This window comes from Podarcis pityusensis (assembly GCF_964106645.2).
Source record: "Podarcis pityusensis genome assembly, chromosome: 15".
Taxonomy (NCBI): Eukaryota; Metazoa; Chordata; class Lepidosauria; order Squamata; family Lacertidae; genus Podarcis; species Podarcis pityusensis.
This window is the reverse complement of record NC_138040.1, coordinates 14,516,683-14,534,044: the sequence shown is the minus strand read 5'-3', so window position 1 is coordinate 14,534,044 and position 17,362 is coordinate 14,516,683.

Genomic DNA, 17,362 nt, shown 5'->3' with positions numbered 1-17,362 from the left:
GAGAGTAGGTACGTAAAAGCAGCAGCCCCAGCAAAATAAAAGAAAACAAACCGGAAAACTTGCCGAAGTGTGGAACCTTTCGGAGGGTTATGAAACAAGGGGGTTGGGGAAAACGCTCCCTGTAATGTCTGGAATAGCTAAATGCACTCCAATGGGTTCAGAATTAGCAGCCAGCTCCCAGGAAAAGCTGCTGACTGCTGGGGGACACCTGACGGTGACTGCAGCTTGGTCAGCTGTGTTGAAATGAAACATCAGGAAGGTATTAAGTCAGCAGTTGGCACTTTGAATTGTGCCCGAAAACTAATTGCTAGTCAGCACAGTCAGGCAAGGATGGGCGTTGTGCGGTCAGACCGTCTTGCCCTGATGAGAAACCTGTCTGTTGAATTCTACACCAGCTGCAGTTTCTGGATCACCCTTTGAGGAAAGCCCCACATCTAATGCATCACAGTAATCTAAGCTAGAGGTTATCACAGCACAGGCAAGAGAAGTTAGGCTGTCCCTGTCCAGATAGGGGTGCAGCTGGGCACCAAGCCAAGCTGGTGGAAGGCACTCTGTGCCACCGAGGGTCACATAAGCCAGCGATGGATCCAGGAGTACCCCCAAGATATGTACCTGCTCCTTTAGAGGGGCTCTGGCATCACCTACACTTTGCAATGCCTTGCCTATTGATATCAGGCAGGTGCCTTCACTGTACTCTTTTTGGCAAGTACTAAAAGCATTTTTGTTTATACAAGTCTCCCCAGATGTTTAGAAAGTTGATGTGAGTTTTAATCTGCTTTTAGTCTATTGTTATTTTAACTTTTCGAAGGTCTTAAATTATTGTTGTTCATTTTCCTTGGTGATAATTGTTTCCTCTCTTTTGTAAACCCCTTTGAGGTTTTTATGTTTTTGTTCTTACAGTCAAGCAGCGCATAATTTCTATGAAATAAAAATAGAACAAAAAAAGTTAAGAGCAGATCACCTTCCACCAATCTGGTCTAGGGAACCACCTGTCAGCAGTGCCTCATTCTTGTCTGGATTGAGCTTTGGTTTATTGGCTCTCATACAGTTTCTCCCTGGGAGCTCTCCATGGTGCTGAAACAATGACTACCTGCTCAGAGGGTTCCTCCAAGAGACCCAAACTTTGAAGCACACTATGCCTCGGGAGGGGAGGGGTAGAGCTCTCCCGTTTCCTCTCACTGCAGGCTGCAGCTGTTCTCAACAGCATCAGCTGGAAGGCCTTAAAGGTGAGGTGCAAGTACTGTTAAGTCCACTATTAGTGAGGCCATTGTCCCGTACACAAGAATGCCTTGTGACCACAAAACTGGTAAGAACCAGTCAAAGGTGAAATGAATGGCTGATTGTTAAAGTGGAAAACAACTCCATATTAGGTACAAAGAGGGTTCCAACATATATAGCAAAAAAATTGGTTGAAGATAATGCAGAAATGGCATTTAACCCAAGTTAAACGTTCATCTATGCATAAACATACTTGACCTCTGTGCTGGCAAGGGTGTGGGGACAGAGGCAGCTATAGGCACTTGTGGTGGACATGCCTAAAGATGGCAAATTTGGGAGAACAAGCATTTAACAAGATAAGAAAGACCAGTCATTGGCATGCCACGAAGTCTGCAGAGCTTGCAATAATGAATCTGTATTTAAATCCGTATTGGTGGATAAACCACTAATTGGATTTCTCTTAGTGGCCGTATGGATGGCTATAGCCACAAGGACTTAAAAAGTATGAATGTGAATGATTGGTTCAAGACAGGGTGACTTATTTCCCTTATGAAAAGACCGACTCTCAAATTGAGACTGGCAAGAGGAACAAATCATAGGGACACCTTTGCAAGAGAATGGTGGCGTTTTACTGCATTTGCAAATTCTCTAAAAACAACAACCCTAAGACCTGTCCCAAAGGTTTATACCAACTTGTGGATCGCTTAAAAATAAGTGCTTTGCAGATGAACAAGCTCTACTGAGCTGCCCCAGAGACAGTGTCAAAGCTAGGTGGAACCATATCAAAGAGGCGATCTACAATACAGCTACGTCTTCCTTCGGCAAAAGAGAGCAACAGATCCCTGACTGGTCTGAGGCCGGCATAAAGGGCATGGAGCTTGTTATCACTGCAAAGAGCGAGGCTCATTGCAAGCATGTGCCCTGCAAAAAGATGCTTGCTACACCGAGAAAAGCTGGATGTCCATCAACTCTCAGGCATGTGGTTAATGCCTCTGGTGGCATAGCCCTTGGTAGTCCTCTCCTCCATGAATTGGCCTAATCTTCTTTTAAAGCCAGTTGAGTTGGTGGCCATCCCTGCCTCATGTGGAAGTGAGTTCCACAGACTGACTATGAGCTGAACTATGAACTATGAGAGTCTATTGGGACTCTATGAGTTCTGGTGGTAAGGGAGAGGGAGAAAAACTTTCCTCCGTCCACCCTCTCCATGCCACACATAATTTTATAAAACTGGGGCTGATTAAACAACCTATCACCTTTTAAATGTGTCTTTTGTTGTTGCTGTTATGTGATGTATTTTGTGTTTTGATACTATAAACCACCTTGTGTCTTTCAGATGATGGGTGATTAGTAGTAGTAGTAGTAGTAATTAATAATAATATTTCCTCTTGCCTTTTCTCTAAACTAAATATCCTCAAATGCTGCAACCCAGCTTCACAGGGCCATTACTCCGTGATCATTTTGCTTGCCTTTTTCTGAACCTTTTCCAACTCGACAACATCATTTTTGAGGCGAGGCAGCATCTTTTTTTTGTGGTTAGCCTTATGAGTACCCCCCACCCCTTCTTTGAGAGTTTTTCTGGCCTCTCTCCAACTCCAGCAAAATCCTGTCAATGCAAGCACCCGACTTGTCACAAAAACACATCTGTGCTGTGCGTCCGCCCACCTTGCAGACTTGCTCCTATTCTGGGGGTGGCGGAACAGCGACAACACCCCACCAGGTTGCCCTTGCCCCACGAGGAACACACCCACATATTTCCTTATGTCGCAGTCGGCAAACAAGCTCCCGTCCAGTTTTAAAAAGAGGAATTCCTGGGGTGGGGAGGACGCTCTCGGATATGCACACCACCCAGGGCCGCAGTGTATCAAATGGGTGTGATTAAGCGAGGAAAGATTTTCATGACCGATTAAATATCTAAATGGGGATAAATGCATTTGTGCACATTCGCCCTCCATTTCCATGGCCTTCTCCTTTCTTTCTCCCCCTGCTGTGTCACCCTCCACTGCTGGAATCTGGATTGCAAGCAACTTGCAGCAGGGGAGCTGTGATTTTGCTCTGTGTAAAGGGGCCCCACAGTCGATTGAGCTACAAAAGTAAATGGGGAACCGTGGCAGACTTTCAAGTGGATTGCTTTCAAAGAGTTAGCAGTGATTGACTGATAATTTCTGCATCACAAGCTAATGCTCAGGAGGGAAAGTGGTTGTCGGGGCTTTGCTAGGAGCTGTGGGGCTGAGCTTCTGTCAGAGTTGCCGAATCAGGCCAGACAAAACCACAGGGAAAGGAGGTTCCAAAAAAAGCTTAGGAAGAATTTTCTGGGAGGGTAAACACTGTTTATTGGCTCTCACACAGTTTCTCCCTGGGAGCTCTCTATGGTGCTGAAGCAATGACTACCTGCTCAGTGGGTTCCTCCAAGAGACCACTGTTTGGCAGTGGAACACCTCAGAAGGTGGCAGACTCTCCTTCCCTGGAGGTTTTAAAGCAGAGGTTGGATGGCCATCTGCCAGGACTTATTTAGCTGTGATTCCTACACTGCAGGGGGTCAGACTAGATGATCCTTGTGGATCCCTTCCAACTCTACAATTCTGTGATTCTATGAAAAGGGGAAACTGGGAGTTCTGTTCCCATTCTGGGCACCACATGTCCATTTCAGTTCCCACATTGCTTCAGAAAATTGATAAATTTGAACTGAATCGACTTCCTTTCCCATCCCTCACCCAAGCGAGGCTTGTTCTTCAGAACTGATTTCTTTCACAGTGGGATTCCCTTTTCCCCTCTTGCATTGCTCCCAGGTCCCCTGCCTTATTCCCCAATTTTATTTCCTGATGCTCTCTGGGAAGCCTGTATTAGCTGGAGTTGGGAGGAGGCAATCAAGCTATTTTGAAGACGAGAACTAATTTAATGCATGGATGGTTTTAGCTCAAAAGAAGAAATAAGGACAATCAGGAATCCTAAGGGAAGAGAATAATGGGGTAATTTGCACAGGCAGACGAGGGAGGGAGAAAGGAACCAGGACGTATTTTGCATAATCTTTATCAATCTTTTTGTGGTCCTCTTTCATCGCTGGTAAGATTTATGTGCTTTTCCAGGCAGACAACCAGTGAAATACAGCCAGATATATTGATACGACCTGAGGAGGGTTCACCTGGCCAAAGGTAAGCCAGGCTGAGTCCAGGACACTGGCGTATTGGATGGCCAGAAGAAAAAGGAAAAAAGGGAAGACAAAAAGAAAACACTGGGGACAGTCATACAGTGGTACCTTGGCTTAAGAACAGCTTAGTTTATGAACAACTTGGATTAAGAATGCTGCAAACCTAGAAGTAGGTGCTTTGGTTTGTGAACTTTGCTTTGGAATAAGAACATGTTTCGCTTCCTGTTGAGTGTGTTTCATTTGTAAATTGATTTTTTTTAAATGATATTTATTGAAAATTTTTAAAATTACAGAAAAAAACACAGCAGAAAAAGAAAAAAGAGAAAACAAAGAGAAAACAAACCACATCAAACAATGCAGATTCAAAAAACAAAAATACACCACAAACAGATAAAAACAAATCCATCATTCTCAAATCCTCAACTTTCATTACCTTCTTTCTTTGACCTCCTCCTCCTCCCTTTTTTTGTATCCTAGTTATTAATTATCGCAGCAAATCCTTTCCATATTTCATAATATTCTGTCATTACATTACCTTAATCTATTTTCATCTTATCTTATAGAAAACCTTAAAACTTAAAACTTAAATCTTATTTTTACCAACTTCTCATAACCATAATATTCTTACTTAATTCTTTAAACATTTTTGCTAGAGCCAAGTAATTTCGTTCCAACATTTTTCTAACATTCATCAATTTTATAAAACAATCCTAATAATAATAAAAAAGAAATAAAAACAATCCAATCTTCATCCAGCGTCCTTTCCTCCTGGTCCCGGGTTTTGTCAGTCCTTTTTATCCCATTGATCTAGTGCAGTAACCTTATATCCGAGGCCCTTAAGTCTCTTCCATGTCCCTTCCGTGGCTCTTCTTCATATTCTCCTTTCACTCATGGGAACTCCAGCTTGGTAATGTTTTTGACCCTTTTCAACAAATCAGCCCCTTTTCCAAAGACCAGACTAAACTCCATGTGGTATTTGAAAACATGTTTCAGAATCCCTCCAAAATTAAGAGCCCCCACAGCCCCAAACATCTCACGGCCCATTGCCAGACTTGGAAAGTCCAAACATCCCTGCATAGGGGGGTCTATCCAACCCCCCATTTCCAAACCAGTCCAAACTTTATCTTTCCAAATCTGGCTTTTTCCAAGTTCATTTGTCAAGTCCAAAAGCTCATGTTCCTGCAGGGCCACAGCTCCCTCCATCTCTGGCGCCCAAAATTCAGCGACATCCTCTTGTCTCATCTGTTCTGTCAGGGCACACTCCTGATTTGATTCCTGGGTGGGCTCCATATAGTTTCCCACTACCTGTTCAAAAATTCTGACCGCATTAGTCATCAAATCCATCTTCTCATTTAACTGTTCCAGTAGGGCATTTGTTTTACAGAGAGCACACCACAGAGCTTCTGAATACATTGTCCTACAAGGTCACAGGTCTATTCCCACGGTTGTAATCTGTAACAGCTGCAAGCTCCCTGGAATTAGTTACAGTTTCACAGTCTCCCTCTAGGGGGAAAACTTCTATTTGTTCTTTCTTTTAAGTACAAATCTAGCAACAAAGTTTCCTTTTTGAGATATTTTGTCAATATTTGTTCCTTTAAAATGCGAAAGGGAGCAGTGGAATCACTATGTTTCTCTTCTTTTAGCTATCTGTCAAAAACGTTTGTCTCCGGTCAATGAGCTTCAAACGTCAGTCCTGACACCCCGCTCCAGGATCAGGACGGTGGAAAGTTACTTTAAACTCACTTCTGCAGGTTTAAACAGTCCGAAAAAGATCCCCCTTCTTCTCCTGCTTCCGAAGGGGGGTTCAACAATTTTAAAATGATGAAAGTTAATCTTTTAGAAGCTCTTTTCTGAGCTCTAGTTTACGTTGTCTTTGCTTTACTCTGTCTACAAAGAAACGGAAGGCTGACTTCCTGTTTAGACCTTCCCGTTTCAGTGCCAAATTGAAGTAAATTTTTAAGTCCAATTCCTTTCTGCTCGCAAGTCCTTATTTAAAGTCCAATTGTTCAAAGTTTAAGTACTCACGGGTGCTTATTTTAGAAGCCAAATTGTCCCAGGAAAAAGGCAGCGCTCTCCGGCAACAGCTATGCGGCTTCGCTCCACGGAAATAGCAGTTGACTCACAGCACCGCGCCACTTCCCCCTCTTTGCTCCGGAGCCCGTTAGTGGGTTCTTTTGCGGGTTGGGGGGGCGCTAAAGGTGCCCGCCGAGTCCCATGGTCACAGGCTTCATCCGCCTGTGATTTTTGAAAGGGTCCCCGCTTCGCCGTAGCGGAAAAGACCCGTTTCGCGCGGAGCTAGTCCCTCCAGATCAGAGGGAGTCTGCCATTGCCGATGGCGCCACCCCGGAAGTCTTGTTTCATTTGTAAATTGAGTCCCCCGCTGCTATGGGAAAGTGCGCCTTGGTTTAAGAATGTTTTGGTTTAAGAACGGACTTCCGGAGCGGACTAAGTTCGTAAACCAAGGTACCACTGTAGAATAATAGAATTGTAGAGTTAGAGTGGGTTCCAAGGGTCATCTAGTCTGACCCCCTGCAATGCAGGAATCACAGGTAATCAAGAGAGATGATGAAGGAAGGTGCTAACCTAACTCAGTGGTGGAGCATCTGGGTTTGCATGCAGAAGGTTTGAGGTTCAATCCCTGGCACCTACAGGTAGGGAGTTGGGAAAGACTCTCTGCCTGGAACCCTGACAAGCCACTGCCAGTGCGTGTGGACAACAGTGAGCTAGATGTCCCCAATGATCCAACTCTGCAATATTGCAGTTTCCTATGTTAGGGGAAAGTTGGCAGCTCAATGGCAGAGCATTGTTTTGCATGCTGATGGACCCTGGTTCAAGCCTCAATAGCATTTCCAGGTAGGGGGCTGGGAAAGACTGCCTGCTGAGAACTTCATATAGCTACTGCCAGCCAGTGCGGGTGACCCTGAGCCAGGTTTTGCTAATATGCATTTTTGTGCAAACTTCTCTAGGAATATACAGGCTTTTCTAGAGCTTTTGTGCGCATTTTGAAGGATAGCTGTGTTTACATTTTGGAAGTGCAAATGGGGATTAGGATTATTATAATTAATTGGACTTATATTTGTCCCTTTTTTTTTTTTAAAGTGACTTACAATATAATGCAAAAGATAAATCCAGTACACTATCTATTTCTGGGCACCATGGTTTAAGAAGGATATTGACAAGCTGGAAGGTGTGCAGACAAAGGAAACCAAGATGATGAAGGGTCTCAAAACCAAGCCTTAGACAGGGGTTAACAAACTTTTTCAGCAGGGGGCCGTTCCACTGTCCCTCAGACCTTGTGGGGGGCCAGACTATATATTTTTTTTGGGGGGGGGGAAATGAACGAATTCCTATGCCCCACAAATAACCCAGAGGTGCATTTTAAATAAAAGCACACATTCTACTCATGTAAAAACACGCTGATTCCCGGACTGTCCTTTGGCCAGATTTAGAAGGCGATTGGGCCAGATCTGGCCCTCGGGCCTTAGTTTGCCTACCCATGCCTTAGGAGGAATCACTGACACTGAAGGAGCTGCCCATGTTTATCCTGAAGAGAAGACTGAGAGGTGATGTGAGAGCCATCTTCAAACACCTGAAGGGCTGTCACATGGAATATGGAGCAAGATTGTTTTCTGCTGGCTCCAGAGGAGAGAACCCGAACCAATGGATTCAAGTTACAAGCAAAGAGATTCTGCCTAAATGTTAGAAAGAACTTTCCAATGGTAAGAGCTGTTTGACCGTGGAATGGACTCCCTGAGAAGATGGTGGACTCTCCTTCCTTGAAAACAGAGGTTGGGTGGCCATCCGTCAGGGATTCCTTACCTGCAATTCCTGCACTGCAGGGGATTGGATAGATGTCGAAGAAGAAGAAGAAGAAGAAGAAGAAGAAGAAGAAGAAGAAGAAGAAGAAGAATAGTAGTTTGGATTTGATATCCTGCTTTATCACTACCCAAAGGAGTCCCAAAGCGGCTAACAATCTCCTTTCCCTTCCTCCCCCACAAAAAACACTCTGTGAGGTGAGTGAGGCTGAGAGACTTCAAAGAAGTGTGACTGGCCCAAGGTCACCCAGCAGCTGCATGTGGAGCAGCAGGGACGCGAACCTGGTTCACCAGACTACGAGTCCACCGCTCTTAACCACTACACCACACTGTCTCTCTCAATGACCCTTGGGGTCCCTGCCACCTTATGATTCCATAGGGTGTTTATTAAAATGTTTATTAAAATGTGACATGAGGGGATTTCTTCCCCATCTCTAACGCAACTTGTTCATTGACTCGGTCTGAGCAAGGTAAGGGAGCTCCACATCTCTTGCCAAGCAAATGAGCCGTACCCCCTACCCAGGTCTGAGGGATGGTACACGGTATTTCCCACTTCCAGATTCCCATTTTCACACGTGTTAATAAGAGGCCAGTGCTTTGCTGAACGAGGACAAAGATGTTTACCATGCACTGCTAATGCTCAGCGGCAGAAGTCAGCGAGGGTCGATCTGTGTAATGCAAGAGAGTGCGTCTGTATGTACAGTGTGCTCACTTATTGATGTTTTGAGTGTCTTCCCATTTCAGAGGGGAAAGCATCCAAGATGATTATGAGTTTCTCCCAGCCTGCTCCCTGCAAAGACCTCTGTAAATAAACATTAATAATGCACTGATCTCTCTCCGCCAGCCCCGGCTTGGCCACTGCTTTCGGGGATGATGCACGGAGCGTTCAAAGAAGGCTGTTGCAATAAGCCGTAAACATGAACAAAAGCGCAGGCTACATCATCAAATTCAGATTCCTGCGTGAATCCAGCAAAAGCCATTATATTCGTAAGAGCCTAAGAAGGACCTGCTGGATCAAGCCAATGGCCCATCTAGTCTAGCATCCTATCCCCACAGTGGCCAACTGGATAGTCAGGATCTGACTGCAAGAGTCCTCTTCCCTTCTGTGGCTTCCAGGGACTGGTGTTCAGAAGCATTGCTGCCTCCAGCCATGATGGAAGGAATTGGGAGCCTTGGGTGACTGAATTATCTGAGCCACTTCTTTTGGCAGGATGGTGTTGATTACTGGCTTAGCACAGGTTGACAGGGACATTCTGGGGACTTGGTGCCATTGCCCAGAGAGAGATTCATAGACTCTAGTCCAACCCCCTGCAATGCAAGAATCTTTTGCCTAATGTGGGACTCGAACCCACAACCCTGAGATTGAGAATCCCAACATTCAGAATCTCAATCTCTACTTGACTGAGCTGGTTCAAGTTGCTAACTTTTGCTTCTGGTTCAGGGACGAGTCAGAGGAAGCAGCCGTCAGACCCAAGCAAAAGAGTCCTTTAATGAGCCAGGATTGCACGAGAGACTCAGAAGCGATGGCCGAAATCCTGGCCGGTTTAAAATGAGCAGGGCAGGCACCACCAGCTCCTTCAAAGCGCTTCTTGATACTTGATAGGAATGAAAGGCACAAACAAGAGAAAGTTATGCCTCCTTCTGCTTTCCAGGAGAAATTCGTAAATTTCAATGCAAACACAGACATGCCAAATTAAAAACAACGACAATGCAGTTTTAACATCATTGTTTCCCTCACTTTCCAATCACTATTAGTCTAGCAGAATTAGAAAGAGCATCTGACTACCTAAATATACTTTCGCAAAATCCCTGCCTTGGAATAAACAGTAGGGACCATATGGCCAAGCACTTCTTCTTAAGAACGTAAGAGGAGCCTCCTGGATCAGCATCCTGTTCTCCCAGTGGCCAACCAGATGCCTGTGGGAAACCCTCAAACAGATTCCAAGCACAAGAGCCCTCTCCCTTCCTGTGGTTTCCAGCAACTGGTATTCAGAAGCATCGCTGCCTCTGATTGTGGAGGCAGAGCAGAGCCAACAGGACCAGGACCATAAATAGTCCTCTTCTCCTCCATGAATTTCTCCAATCCTCTTTTTAAAGCCATCCAAGTTGGTGGCCCTCACTGCTTCCTGTGGGAGGGAGTTCCATAGTTTAACTATGTGCTGGATGAAGAAGGGCTTCCTTTCACCTGTCCTGAATCTCCCAACATTCAGCTTCATTGGATGTCCACAACTTCTAGTGTTATGAGAGGGGGAGGAAAACTTTCCTCTATCCACTTTCTCTATGCCAGAGGTCAGCAACCTAAGGCCCATGGGCCAGAAGCAGCCCATGAGGGTCGTTTAACCAGCCCATGAACCACCCCCGAACCGAGCCACCCACTTGGCGAGTCCCCGTGTGCTGCACTAAACTGGCACAGCGCAGTATGGGGACTCTCTTCCGTGGCTCCGGAAATTGCTTCTGCACATGCCCAGACGCTGGAAATCATGCCTGCTCAGAAGCGATTTCCGGTGCCGTGCTGCACCGGCCTGGCCCACGGAGGATCTCCGCGGGGGTGATCTGGCCCATGCCCGTTAAGCCTGTTAGAATTCCTGCTCCATGATTGCAGTCATGGAATTTTTGTCTGTCACATGATGGTGTATGTTTTGATTCCACAGAGTGGGAAGTGATGGCGACAGAATGTTTGTGTTACTGTGTTCCGTGAAGTGGGACTATTGTCCTTTGCTCTTTCTCTTTGCTGTCTGATGCTAGAGAGAGAGAGGGAGCCATGTTGCAGTGCTCCATGTGTGTTTATATGTAAATGAAGTAGATTACCCAAAATGCTGAGTTGCTGAGGTCTGTTATGCAAGCTGCAAAGACTCTGTGGATCCCTAAGTGTGCCGATGTCTGTTGGCATCAGTCGCTGTGATGTTCGGGCTGAAGAAAGCTTTTGAAGCTCCTGAACGATCGACCAGGAGGGAGGGAACATGCCAGTCGGGCATGTGTCTCTGCCAGGGTCCTACCTGAGTGTAGGACAAACTCCTGACAAAGCCTTGCCAACCCCTGCTCTATGCCATGCATCATTTTATAAACTTCTATCCTGTCGCCTCTTTACTCGCCTTTTTTCTAAAGCCCCAAACACTGCAACCATTCTTTGTAGGGGAGTTGCTCCACTCACTTGATCGTTTGGGCTGCCCTTTTCTGAACCTTTCCAAATTCTAGAATATCCCTTTTGAGGTGAAACAACCAAATGCGTACTCCAAATGTGGCTGCACCCAAGATTGTACATGTTCAAGGCGCATATTCCTGCCACACAAAAGTTCGCTTTTATTTGCAAGCTGAATCCGCTTCCCCTCTCCTCCTTACCAATGACCTCCAGCCCTTCCTCGTCCCCCAAGCCCGTCTCATCCTAGCCATGCTGCTATAGCAGGATTTTCACGGTCTGGGTGTAGCAGGACTTCAGGGAAAAGCCAGGGGCCCCTTTCCACAACATCAAACTCCTCATTCTCGCTGCTAATCTTTCCCCCAGCCAAATGTGAAATGGATGCGGAGCCCCTTTAATGCTTCCTTCCCCCCTTTTTTTCCAAAAGAGGAATTAATTTTGCCTTTGCCTAAGTACTTGTCACTGCAAATTAATGTCTGCGATAGTGAAAATGACGAAGAAGCTGGGTCATTAGGCAAATTTTAATTAGAGGCTCAGATGTCCTTTGCTAATAAGATGCTACGTATATTTCATTTTTCGCTCTTGCGTCCATGGGCTTCTCTATCCCTCCCCTCATTCTCCCGCCCACCGTTTTGCCTAGATGGTGCCCACATATGCAAAGAATAGGGATGGAGCGGGGATCTGTTTTTAATGGATTTCTGCATGGGATTTGGGAGTTCTGAGCGAGCTTTGACAGCAACGGACTGCCTTTTGCCTCAAGGCAGCCGATAATGCTCAAACCGCTCATGCACTGCTGGAAGATGGAACGGTAGCTCCAGTTGCATGATAGCTTCTCTTGCATGGACTCTCAGAATCACAGGTTCGTAGAGCTGGAAGGGACCACAAGGGTCATCTAGTCCAACCCCCTGCAAGGCAGGAATCTTTTGCCCAAGGTGGGGCTTGAACCAACAGCCATGAGATCAAGAATCTCATGCTCTAGCAACTAAACTATCCCTCTGTGTAACTATTCACGAAAACGACGGAGGAGTGTGGGATTTCCGGCAACCCCTCTGACACCGATAGCCACTCACTTCCAAGCTAGCTATCAACAGCAGATACGATATCCAGGCTGTTTGCCCGCCACCATGGAGAAGACTTAAGATATAAATAGAATATTTGCTATAAACAGAATATATTTATTGCATTATTCTTTATTATTATTTGCCCAACCTTCACTCTAAGTTGCAGGTTGCAACATTAAAGCTCAATATGAAAAGTAGAAATCAATCACAGAAACAAGGTGAGTCTTAAAAACAGACACCTCCAATGTCTAAAGACAGGATAAAGAGCTGCATCCTTCAGCTGTATATTGTGGGTTTGGGGAAGGGTTAGTCACTAAATCAGCAGAGTATACCTGAAGGAGCATCTCCACCCCCATCATTCTGCCCGGACACTGAGGTCCAGTGCCGAGTGCCTTCTGGCAGTTCCCTCACTGTGAGAAGTGAGGTTACAGGGAACCAGGCAGAAGGCCTTCTCGGTGGTGGCGCCCGCCCTGTGGAACACCCTCCCATCAGATGTCAAAGAAATAAACAACTATATGATATTTAGAAGACATCTGAAGTATAGGGAAGTTTTTAATGACTGATGTTTTAATGTATTTTAAATCTTTTGTTGGAAGCCGCCCAGAGTGGCTGGGGAAACCCAGCCAGATGGGTGGGGTATAAATAAATCATCATCATCATCATCATCATCATCATTATCATAGAATTGTAGAGTTGGAAGGGACCCCAAGGGTCATCTAGTACAATCCCCTGCAATAAATGAATTGCGGTCAAAGAATCCCTGACAGACAGCCATCAAACTTCAAATGCAGCAGTCCACCACCTTCCAAGGAAGTCTCTTCCTCTGTCAGCCACCTCTCACCATCCGAAAGCTCTTCCTAATGTTGAGTCGGAATCTCCTATCTTCTCGTTTGACTTTGTTGGTTTGGGTCCTGCACTCTGGCGAAGGAGGAAAAACAAGCTTGCGCCATCGTCCATCTGAAGATGGAAGAGAGAAGGAAATAGGTGTAGATAACATGCAATATGAGGGACGCGGGTGGCACTGTGGTCTAAACCACTGAGCCTCTTGGGCTTGCCGATCAGAAGGTCGGCAGTTCGAATCCCTGTGACGGGATGAGCTCCCGTTGCTCTGTCCCAGCTCCTGCCAACCAAGCTGTTCGAAAGCACGCCAAAAATGCAAGTAGATAAATCGGTACCCTCTGGCGGGAAGGTAAATGGTGTTTCCATGCGCTGCTCTGGTTTCGCCAGAAGCGGCTCAGTCATGCTGGCCACATGACCCTGAAAAACTATCTGCCGACAAAACCAGCTCCGTCAGCCTGTAAAGCAAGATGAGCACCGCAACCCCAGAGTCGTTTGTGACTGGACTTAACTGTCAGGGGTCCTTTACCTTTACCTTTTTAACATACAATATGATGTATTTGAACATAACCCATGCATTTTGGAAAGACTGAGGATCCCTTTGAGGTCTTCCATTAACACATCGGATATAAATTTGCTTGATAAATAAAAATACATTCCCACCAACACCACAAGCTAGGCTGGTTGGGGTGGGGATACATACACACATCCCAAAGCATTTTTTGGGAAGCTGGCAAAAATGACTGAGACATTTCTGTCCACCTCTAATGTGGCTGCAACTGAAGACTGGCCTCTGTCCAAATGCGCTTGTGTCCACGCGAGTGTGTTTTGTGTGCAGATCTTCTTCCCTCGCTCTCCTCCTCATTTGTTTCAGACTGTCTGTGGTGCATTCAATTACGCCTATTAGGATGTGTTTTCCTACAAAGCATTGCCCACAGCACCCGTTAAGAGAGTTTATTTGAAAAAAGAAAGAAAGAAAAGAAATAAGAGAAAATTACCAGCGAGGCTTTTCACAGCTGAAGAAATAGCTCTCCTGACCTCTGGCTAATTTAAGTGTAGGGCCAGCAAGCTGAAAAAGAAAAAGGGGGGGAAAGGAATTAGTCATGAAAATTAGAACATTCTACCCAAGGCATAATATACAAAAAAAGTATGGATTCTTTGAGAGAGAGATCTTCTGGAGAGGAGGTGGTGGTGGTATGCGCAATTCTCATGAGCTACAACTGGAAGAAGGAGACTATTGTGGGAAGATAGTTTAGATATATGGCTGGTTATGACCTATAAAGCCCTATACGGCTTAGCCCCAGACTATCTGAAGGCCCATATTCTCCTATATGAACCTGCCCAGGCTCTGGGATTGTCTGGGGAGGCTCCTCTCTCAGTCCTTCCGCCCTCATAGGCCAGTCTGGTAGGGTTTGGGAGAGGGCCTTCTTGGTGACTGCTCCCAGGTTTTGGAACTCCCTCCCTAGAGAAGCCAGACTGCCTCTCTCCTTGCTGCCCTTTTGTTAGCAGGTGAAGACTGTTTCATTCTGACAGGCCTTTGGCAGCTGACGGGATTTTTTTTTAAGGGCTTTTAATCGTTTTTATTATCTTTGTTTTAATAGATTTAAAACGTTTTATTTATTTATTTATTTAATTCCATTAGAGTTTAATTACTTTTAAATTATTTTTTGGCAAAAAAAGGCAAAAACAGCAGACATTTTTTCGATTTCCGCCCAGACACTGCTAGTCAGCTGGATTTTGGGATATCGCAGACATATGCTAACCCTACTTTTATATGTATAAAATCTGGACACCATATGTCTAGTGTCTAGTGATGCAGTTTAGAATAGCATTAGCTTTTTTTGCTGCTGCATCACACTGTTGACTCATGTGAAACTTGTGAAACATTTACTGCTGGCAAGCCAGGTGTCCTCCATCTTATATTTGTGCGGTTGGTTTTCCTGCCTAAGTGCATGAAGCTCACTGGGTGACCTTGGGCCAGTCACTGTCTCTCAACCTAACCTACCTCACAGGGTTGTTATGGGGATTCGATGAAGAGGAGAACCATGTATGCCACTTCCAGCTTTTGGGAGAAAAAGTTGGGGTATAAATGCAATGGGGGGAAAATGACGACGATGATGGTGCTGGTGATGATGGAGCCCTTTGACAGCTACCAACGCTTTTGCCTGTCTCTCCATCTCTTCTGCTCTTTTGCTGCAGCAGGAATAATTGGGTGCACTCTTCCCACCTTGGATCAAATCTATGCTTCCAGGTGCCATAAGAAAGCTGCAGAGATAGTGCAGGACAGTGCGCACCCCAGAAACGATCTCTTTCAGCTTCTGCCTTCTGGAAGAAGGTACAGGGTTATAAAGACTAGGACTAGCCACCTGAGAAACAGTTTCTACCCAAATGTGATTTTGGTTTTAAACTCATTGTAAGGAGTCTGTATGGGAGTATATTGTATTTAAAAATGGGGTATCAGAGTTTTTAGGGGGCTAACCAGGTTGGGATAGCTGGGATAGCAGGCTTGTTGGGTTTTGAATGTTTTATGTAGATTTTTCAATTTCGTTGTTCTGTATGGGACAATGACAATAAAGATTATCGTATCGTATCGTATCGTATCACATTGTATCAAATGCGCCCCAGCGACATTCATAATGGCCAAGCTGACTCTGAACTGAACTGAACTGACTCTGAACTGAGCAAACAGGAGTTTTGCCCAGTACCAATTCAGACTGACGGGTCTCTAGGTGCAAGAATCATACAGAGCCGGGTGCCTTTCCCTGAGCACCTGCAAAGTGCCTTTCTTACAGAACTGCAGCCTGCAGAAGGAAGGAAAGTGCTTTGCAATTTTGCACAATCTGTGCGTGCCGCTGTCTCCCTGCCTACATTTCTCCCAACACCTCTCTTTTTAAAAAGCAGGCCTTTTTAGCGAACGTCGTCCCCCTCCCCGGAGAAAATTAAATTGAACTCCAAATTTACAGAACCTCCGTGCTGTTCAAACGGTAATGAATTAAGCTCTCTCTGACAGTTATATTGCAGGAGGAATAAGTACTTTTAAGCGGGGCAGGGGGAGAAAGAAATCATACTTCATATTGGGAAGTGTCTCCAATTTACATCCATTTAATCCTTCCATTTACTAATTTCCTTATGCTGCTCAGGTACTAAACCTCGGTTCTCTTTGCCAGCCACATGACAGAGATTTGACTCGCTTGGAGCCTCTCGGAGGTGCAAGGAAACAGTGTGTATGTGCAGGTGGGTGGAGGAACCATCCTTGAGGGGTCAGAGCAGTCTGGAGGATGCTGAGCAGCTGAAGAGAAGCAAACTGTAGATTGCAAGCTCATTGGGTCGGAGACATCCTTCTTGCAATTGCTCCATAGAGCAGCCTGATCTTGGATACATGGACTTTCTGCCCCTTAAAAGTGATGCACAAACATGTTAATTTTTTTTATTTTTATTTTTTAAATGATATTTATTGAAAATTTTTTGAATTACAGAGAAAAAACAAAGCAGAAAAAGAAAAAAGAAAAAAGAAAGAAAAAACAAACCACATCCAACAATACAAATTCAAAAAACAAAAATACACCGCAAACAGACAAAAATAAATCCATCATTCTCAAATCCTCAACTCTCATTACCTTCTTTCTTTGACCTCCTCCTCCCCCCCTTTTTTTGTATCCTAGTTAATAATTATCGCAGCAAATCCTTTCCATATTTCATAATATTCTGTCTTTACATTACCTTAATCTATTTTCATCTTATCTTATAAAAAACCTTAAAACTTAAACTTAAATCTTATTTTTACCGACTTCTCACAACCACAATATTCTTACCTAATTCTTTAAACATTTTTACTAGAGCCAAGTAATTTCGTTCCAACATTTTTCTAACATTCATCCATTTTATAAAACAATCCTGGTAATAAGAAAAAAAGAAATAAAAACAATCCAATCTTCATCCAGCGTCCCTTCCTCCTGGTCCCGGGTTTTGTCAGTCCTTTTCCCCCATCGATCTAGTGCATTAACCTGGTAACCTTATATCCGAGGCCCTTAAGTCACTTCCATGTACCTTCCGCAGCTCTTCTTCATATTCTCCTTTCAATCGTGGGAACTCCAGCTTGGTGATGTTTTTAACCCTTTTCAACAAATCAGCCCCTTTTCCATAGTCCAGA